This window comes from Ischnura elegans, chromosome 1 (genome assembly GCF_921293095.1).
Source record: "Ischnura elegans chromosome 1, ioIscEleg1.1, whole genome shotgun sequence".
In the NCBI taxonomy this organism is placed as follows: domain Eukaryota; kingdom Metazoa; phylum Arthropoda; class Insecta; order Odonata; family Coenagrionidae; genus Ischnura; species Ischnura elegans.
Window position 1 is genome coordinate 108,829,125 of NC_060246.1, and position 7,019 is coordinate 108,836,143.

Consider the following 7,019-nt stretch of genomic DNA (forward strand, 5'->3'; position numbering starts at 1 on the left):
CCTCCCCACCCCCTCTGCCTTCCACCGACCCAACCCAGTTCGCCACCGTCCCCCCTCCCCGTCTCACCCAAACCAATCCCGAGTGCGCCCTCAATCCCCTGTGAATGTGCAGTGCCCGCCCCCACATGTGCATCCACCTCCCCAGCATGTGCAGCAAGGGCCTCGAAACCCAATGATAACACATCCAGCCGCATCAATTGGCTCCCACCTATTTCCGCTGCCGACGGACGCGAGCTATGTACCAGCTCCCCCAATGTGGAACCCCTACACCCAAGTGCCTCCCCGGTTTCTGCTGCAGCACCCCGGCCAGCCCCATCCGATGTGGTCCCACCTGGGATGGGGCCTTCCAGTGGGGCCACACCTGCAAATGTAAGTGCTGAGACACCCTCCGTACCCCCACCCGTCAGACAGAGGCGAGCTCAAAGCAGGCCACGTGACGCCGGAGGCGCCACTTCTACCTTACCAGCAACATTGGAAAGAGAAGATAGGCCCCCGAAAACGAAAACCCGCCAGGAGCTTCCCACTGAGAATCAAATGATCTGGCAGATCAGATTGGGCATACTGCGGGATGGAGATATCAGGGAATTCGAAGACATAGTCGCCGAAATCACGGAGGAAGGGGCGGCGCTCAACCCGAGAAGCATAACCCGCGGACCAGCTTCCCGCACCCCTAGACCGCCATTGGAGCCCGGTAGGCTGCAACACCTATATAAAGTAAACAAAGGAGCGGCCGCAAAAAAGGTCATGGAACCAGCTTTGCCCACGTGTGACGTCCCATCGGATGAGGTGGTGAACTTCTTTCGCAAGCCAGGGCGTCCGCCCTCCAATACCCCCGCTCCATCGGTAATCCCTTCGTGGAACTTTATAAGGCAGGACCACGAAGTGGCAAAACTCACTCGGAAGATATCACCATCTGAAGTGACAAAGCGCCTACAGAAGGCAAAAAACACCGCCCCTGGCCCTGACCTGGTACCTTACCGAGCGTGGCGCCAAATCGATCCAGACGGCTCGGTACTCGCAAGCATATTTAACTGGTGCATGACGAGCAAAGCAGTGCCACAACAGTGGAAAACATCAAAAACTGTCCTGACTCTTAAAGGTGGTGACGAACACGACATATCAAACTGGAGACCCATCGCACTAATGCCCACCATGGCCAAGCTATTTACGGGGATTCTGGCGGACAGGATCTCCCACTGGGCCCTGAGGAGTCGTCGGCTATCATTTCCCATCCAGAAAGGCTTCATACCCTCCACTGAAGGATGTTTTGAACACAACTTCCTCCTGCAGGCCGCAATGGAGGACGCCCGTCGCAACTACAAGGAAATCGCGATAGCCTGGCTGGATCTGGCTGACGCATTCGGGTCAGTTCCTCACGACCACATCTGGCAGACGCTGCGGGCCCTCGAAATGCCGGACGACATGGTCCAAGTGATTGCCTCTCTATATGAAGGGGCAAACACAACGGTACAGCTCTCCACCGAGGTTACGGATGAGATACCCCTTAGATGTGGCGTCCGGCAAGGTGACCCTCTCTCCCCTCTCCTATTTAACCTCGCCATCGAGCCCTTGCTTAGGGCTATCCTCCAGAAACGGGTCACGGCGGCCTATAAATGTGGCCCCACATCCCTCTGCGTCCTCGCGTACGCAGACGATCTAGTAATAATAGGGAGAAATGCGGGGATGCTGAGATCCCTACTATTCGCAGCAAGCAAAGCAGCAGATTGGTGTGGGCTCAAGTTTAAGCCCAGAAAGTGTGCAAGCCTTCACGTTGATTTCGGCAAAAACAGGCAGAGGCTGCCGGAGTCGACGTTTGACATTCAGGGAGCAACGATGCATGCTCTCCGTGAAGGGGAAGCTTACAGGTATCTTGGTTGTCCTGTAGGGTACAAGGCAGGTACGTCCCCAACGGAAACCCTGCAGGGCATGACCAGGGATACTACCCTCATCGCACAGAGTGACCTCCTCCCCTGGCAAAAAATCGACGCCGTTCATACATTCATCACCCCCAGAATAACGTTCCCGCTACGAGTCTCAGCAGTTGCAATAAAAGATCTTGCCACCGCTGATAAGGTCATCCAGCATGCTATCAAGTCGTGGCTCTGCCTACCAGCCAGGGCAAGCCGGGAAATTGTGAACATACCAACCAAAGCCGGCGGCGGGGGATACGTGCCACTGACAGATGAGGCCAACATCCAGGCCATAATTCAGGCCTTCCGAATGTTAACGTGCAAAGAATCGGAGGTGAGGAAGGCTGCATGGTACGGCCTACACGACACAGTCCACCTAAGACTTGGCCGCAACGGTCAACCGCCAAGCAAGAAAGTGCTCTGCCAGTACCTAAATGGCTCAATGGAGGGGGAACTTGGTACAAGCTCCAAAGAGTGCGCGTCGACTTGGTCGAGGGCCAGGAAGGCGACCAGGGGGCTCGCGCCGCTATGCCTACCGGAGTGGGAATGGAGTGAAGCCAAAAAAGAAATCTCACTCCGAGTGAGGAACCCGCGCTCGGACCTGGAACTCATCATTATCCCGCCGTCGGCTCGTCACCGCATCACAGGTCTCCTCCGAGGTGCAGTATACGAGGCCTACAGGCGCCGTCTAATTGCCAAACCAGACCAGGGCAGGGTTTTCGAGCTCTCCTCTACCAGCGACGAGAGCAACCACTTCATCAGGTCAGGCGAGCACACGAGGTTAAAGGACTGGTGTTTTGTACATAGGGGAAGACTAAATGTACTCCCTCTCCGAGGGGCGCTACGGGGTAGTGCCACACCGGAAGACAGACGATGCAGAATCTGTGGAATGGCGGATGAGACCCTCGTCCACGTGTTGAACCAGTGCCTGGCCCATCGGCAGCTGCGGATAGCCCGACACAATAGAATCCAGGACCTCCTAGTCGAGCACCTGCCGCGAACGTGGGAGGTGACCATTGACAAAACGGTGCCGGGTGCCGACAGGAGGCTGAGACCGGACATCGTGGCTCGAGGAGGCCCAACGGGCAGGGTGTTCATTGTGGACGTCACCGTTCCCTTCGAGAACAGACGACAAGCCTTCCGTGCAGCGCGTGTGGCTAAACTGGAAAAGTACCGCGACCTCGCTTCCCAACTCCGTGCGGAGGGGGGATACAAAACCGAGGTCAGGCTAGGAGCATTGATTGTCGGCGCCTTAGGCTCCTGGGACAGCAAGAATGACCCTATCCTAACTGGCCTTGGCATCACCCCTCGAAAAATCCGGTCGCTGAGGAAGAAAATGTGCTCCACGGCCATTACATGTTCAGCGGACATATACAGGAAGCACATGAAGTTGCCAGAGTAATTTATGCGAACTTAAGTGCTAACAGTGATTTTTATTTTTTGTGTTTATGTTATGTTTCAGTGCCAGATATGAAATTTATGTTGTATAAAATCATTTGTACCACAGTGACAGTGACAGTAATGACTCAGAAAGACATTTAGGGAATTATCCCTTTCTATTTTGAAAGGGGATCATTCGCCAATGGCGAACACATTTGTACATTAAATTGTATATACTTCTCAAAATTGAAAATAAAAGGCGGTTCCCCCAGGACGAGGCTTGCCCATTGCACTCCGGGCAGGCTGACCCCTGCGATTGCCCCAAATGTGGGTAACTCGGGCGCGTAATTTTTGGTAGTAGGGACTGCGTTCGCGCTGTCCCTCCATAATCGTTCTCATGGTTCACTTCTACCCAAATGGTAGCGGCATGTTATTCAACGACACAAGTCCGCGAGGGTCTATGCTGTCCCTCAGCTTTTCCTCGGTAGACGAAGATTCCCGTTTCACAATAATAATGGGTTTGGTAGCGTGGAGTTGAGTTTGTTCCCTCCATTCGCGTGAAGATGTTGTGTGGGACTTGACCGTTGACCGACCGGCGTAGTAAATGATTTCCAATGTTGAGACTTCTCCATACTAGTCCAGGAAATGAAGTTCAAATAAGTGGAAAACCTTGCAATTTTTCGAACTGAATCGATTTGCATAAAAATTTGGGATTAGGCTAATCTTACCCTCTATGTCATAATCTAGTTGTAGCCGATTGGCGCTTATTATTTTTTAGGGGTGAAAACTACCCCCATAATGCCAACGTTAGAAAAGAACGTTTTAAAACTTCAAATGGGTAAGATTTTGTTTGTCTAATTGAATAGCGATCTTTTAATGCTTTGGAACATAATTTCAGAATATTTCAAACCTTAAAAAGGAGTGAGTTAATGCGAAAAATTATTTACCCCTAAAAAGTAAATTATTCGTCACAGTGGTTTAAGAATTTTGTTGCTTAATACTAGTTTCCTTTTTGCAACTTTTCAACCCGTAAAGACCACCCCATACAACATTTAAACTACTTTATTAGCTATAAATATGAGATAAGTAAAATTAAACCAAACGTTTATTTAATCAAAATTACACTAAATATTTACATACATAGGCGAAAATAAAATTTATCCAAACACAGATAGAAATAACATTTTTGATCATCCACATTAACATAATCATCGTCGTCGTGATCCTTGTCTTCGATACTGGACAGTCCTCACCAGAGCATCCAGATCAAATCGATTAGCAATATAATTCCTCTTTTCTTCGGCCACATGAAACGGCGCAGCCTTTTTTGTGATTGTAAAAAATTCGTTATGAGAAGTACATCAGGTGCAGGCGGTTTGTTCATTTTAATGGGGTGCGATGGTTTACAAATAAATGTATATTTATCAATAGATTACATGAAATTCAATCTATCGAATACTGCATGGCTTCCACTCTTCCCGCTACCTGCATGCACACACGTCACGCGCGTGCGAGCAAAGACATAAAAATGTGTATACATGGTGTCCCATTTATCTTGACCACCCGAAATAACTCTTTGTCCAAATGCAAATTCCAAAATGTGTCAAGCAAATGCTCATTAGCCGTCAGGGGGACATTAATCGGCATGATTGCCTTCCTTGTAACTTGCAGCAACAGGAGGAGTTATAGGAGAGGAAATGAATTGCCCAATAAAAAATATAGGGTGCCATTTAAAAAAGGCGTACAGGCTGTTCTTATCTTTGTAAATCTACTAAAAGCTACAAGGAATGCAATAATGCTGATTAATGTCCCCCTGACGGCTAATGAACATTTGATTGACACATTTTTGAATTTGCATCTGGACAAAAAGTTATTTCGGGTGGTCAAGATAAATGGGACACCCTGTATACGCATCTTATGGGTGTGTGTGTTTATTTTGGAGTGAATCTGAGTGCATAAGTCAGTGCCGAACGTGTAGCACACAAAGTATATACCGGTAATGTAGATTATGATGCTCTGAATTGTGCTTTTCGAGTTTTTCGAACAAAATTGGTTTGATTCTTTAAGCATATCCCCATCCTTTTTGATGATAGAGAGTCCACTTAAAAACTATTTAGTAGATTTTATTGAGAGGCTATATAAATTCCTTTTATTTCCTTAGTTTTGAAAAGGGGTGATTGTAAAGGTCTTAACTAAAGTCGTGCTCCGTGGTAAATAGAGACTTCGAACGGCCTTATCTCACCAATTATTTATTGCACAGAAAAACAAAGCAAAATCTAGAAATTATAGAAGCTACAATATGTTAGCCCTAACATTTTTCGTATCTCCAGCATTTTTGGAGATATTTTGAAAATAATATCATTTATTACGAAATTGTAGAAAATATTTTTGACTCCTAGCTCCAAATTTTTTTTTTCAAATTAAGGATTGTAAATCGATGAAACTTTTATTATTCATTGAGAGTACCTGAATAAAGAGAACATTTAAATGAAAACGATCAAATTTAGTTGGGGTGGTTGCTGTTTACACTCATTTCTTCATAGAAAAAAGTAGGGACGGGCCTTGTTTTTATCGCTCAAATTTCATGTTAACGACATTTTTTACGGTTATGAGTTTTTTAAACAATTAATAAATGATGCTTAAAATTGTCCGCGAAAATGCAGTCTTCCCTTATTTTGATATTTAATCTGAAACGTTTTGCGTATGACAAACAAATCCAAGCCCATTATCAAGCCCGAGCGTGAAACGGGTGGTTAGCATGATATAGATTTTGACTCTTAAGTCTATTCCCCACCCATTGTCAAAATTTCAACTTAATCGATGCAGTTTGTAAAAATTTTGCAAGCCTTCTATTCCTGGTAGTGATGAGCGATATATCGCTAACTGTGATTGAATCACCGTTACTGAAAAGTAGCAATCACTGTCGGTGAATTAATACTCGAAATCACTGTGATTGAATCACTAGATTCGTGAAGATAGCACAGGCTGCTACCAAGTGATTAGCGATATATCGCTACCTGTGATTGAAGAGAAGTAGCCGATCACTGCCGGTGACTAAATCACTGAATACTCGAAATCACTGCGACTGTGAATAGGTTGAGGATAGCTTCGGCTGCTACCACTGCTACCAACAGTATAACAAAGGATGTCTTATTCATCTTTTATGATGAATAAGACATTCCTTACGAAATATAAAGCTATCGGTTTGAATCATGATGGTATGAGTACAAAATATGTTTAAAAAATTCCGACGGGATTTTAATGATTGCCCCTCATCAATTACTTTACCATATCAAATTTACTTAATTAACGCAATATAAACTCAGAATCAGAACTAATCCCTAAAAAAAATATTTTTCCTAATTTTCTATAAGTTTATTCGTTCTTTTTTCGGAGAGCTCATCCATTGGAATTGGACAAAGTAGCAGGAATAGCAACGCAACAAATCACCGCTTAATTTTAAGAGTGATTCTCCTCGGTGATCACAATCACAGTTAAGAATCACCGTTACTGATGAGTAGCAGTCACAGGTAACGAAGTGATTCAAGAATCACAGTTCCGCTCATCACTAATCCCTGAACTCGCACACTTCTGGATTGATATATTTGGCCCAGCAGAGTATCTGCTGGGCACAGTCAAAAATTCGTTACAGAGCCATGAATGTTCCCCTCCACGGAAATCTTTAGTAAAAGGCGAAAGATTTATTCGCTTGAAGGGAAACAAGGCTTA

The 7,019-nt window shown here is 46.1% G+C and overlaps 1 non-coding gene and 1 pseudogene across 1 annotated transcript; one reads left to right on the forward strand and one right to left on the reverse strand.

The window, feature by feature from the left end:
* Positions 1–3,538: 3,538 nt before the first annotated feature.
* On the forward strand, positions 3,539–3,674 carry LOC124173727 (annotated as a pseudogene).
* Positions 3,675–6,899: 3,225 nt separating this feature from the next.
* On the reverse strand, positions 6,900–7,019 carry LOC124173782. Its single transcript, XR_006868752.1, has one exon. It is a non-coding gene; the product is annotated as a U5 spliceosomal RNA (small nuclear RNA).